The sequence below is a fragment of the Rhagoletis pomonella genome, unplaced genomic scaffold (genome assembly GCF_013731165.1).
Source record: "Rhagoletis pomonella isolate Grant_MI unplaced genomic scaffold, Rhpom_1.0 Rhpom_scaffold_00025, whole genome shotgun sequence".
NCBI classification, from domain to species: domain Eukaryota; kingdom Metazoa; phylum Arthropoda; class Insecta; order Diptera; family Tephritidae; genus Rhagoletis; species Rhagoletis pomonella.
In genome coordinates this window covers 356910-358297 of record NW_023458579.1, presented here as the reverse complement: position 1 = coordinate 358297, position 1388 = coordinate 356910, and the positions used below count along the sequence as shown (strand labels likewise).

General features: G+C 39.1%; 1 protein-coding gene across 1 annotated transcript in view; it reads right to left on the bottom strand.

The window, feature by feature from the left end:
* The window catches only part of LOC118749638 (cytoplasmic protein NCK1), a 155388-nt gene that overhangs the window by 98672 nt on the left and 55328 nt on the right, over window positions 1-1388 (bottom strand). The window lies entirely within an intron of this gene.

Here is a 1388-nt window from a genome sequence, read left to right as displayed (position 1 = left end):
AAATATAATTTTCAGGACAATAAATATGCAACACGTGGAATTCGTTACAACTTGCATTGTTGAACTAGTTTGGTAGTACTTCGTTAGAGGGCTGGCCAATGCCTTAAGTGCAGCTTGACTGTCACTGCAGACACGTAAACTCCTTCCCCTCGACCTATTATCCACCACGTAGGCCATGCCCTTGAGGATTGCAAATTCCTCAGCCTGGAACACCGAAGCATGCTCCCCAAGAAAAAAGTAAAGCTCATCCATATTAACTTCGAAAAACCCCCAGATCCTGATCCATCGTCAGTTTTGGAGCCATAAGTGAAGATTCGTGTTGCAGTGTTGGAATTAAACCAGCATTCAGCCTCAGGGAAACCAACTTCCTGTGGGCCACGGTTGCCACTTCATAAAAATTTTGTGTTTAATGTTTCAGGTCCAAAATAAAATAAAATGTACAATTTTTTGCCGTCCAACGAAAAAAAATTTTTTATAATATTAAACGTTAACAAAAATTGCAATAATTTTTTTTTTCATTATTTACACAGGTTTACAAAACAAAAGTTTCTGCATATTGAACCAAACCTGTATATCCCTATGGTATTGGTCGCCCTGAATACGAATCTGAGGTCTGTTAGTCACCATCAGATCAGGTTCGAGGCCATTTGAAGGTCAAGTAGTGAAAAATTTGTTGAAAAACCTGAAAATTCAATACAATTCTTCTGAATTTGACCTTGAGACGACCTTGGAATGGCCTCTAGATAACTTTGAAGAATTAAGGGGCCCCATATTCGGATTCAACGACAACAGAAACCTATGTATATGACTTTATTTTTTTCAGACCTCGGATTCACATTCAGCGCGTCGAATACCATAAGAATATAGAGGCTATAACTCTCGTCAAGAAACACAGCGGTATCGAGTCCTGCATAATTCCAACGGACGAATAGCCATAGTTGCTTCAAAGAGGCCCAAAACAAACAAAGAAGTGCTAAGGCCCAAGCGGAGAAAAAAGGCCCATATTTGGTACAATTGTACCAAAGTGGCAACCGTGCCTGTGGCATTGAAATGACTCATGGGCTCAGATCTCAGTGTTATACCCACATCCGTTTCTTTTTACTCTGCAGGTGGTCTTTAAGGCTTCCCCACGTATGAAGACACAAAGTGACTGTAAATGCAGCAGTGGGTCAAGAGCACTATACACTACTCAAAAAAATTAAGAGAGGTTTTAAAAATAGGAAATTAAAGCTTAATAAAAAGGCTATCTGATCCATACGCCAACCTAAATGAACAACATTTTTTCAACCCCGTAGACAAAAAAAAACCAGATTAGCAAAAGTATTTTTTCGCGCTATCCGTAATCTTGACATTACATGAGAACCATAGCTCAAAAAATGTGTACTCAA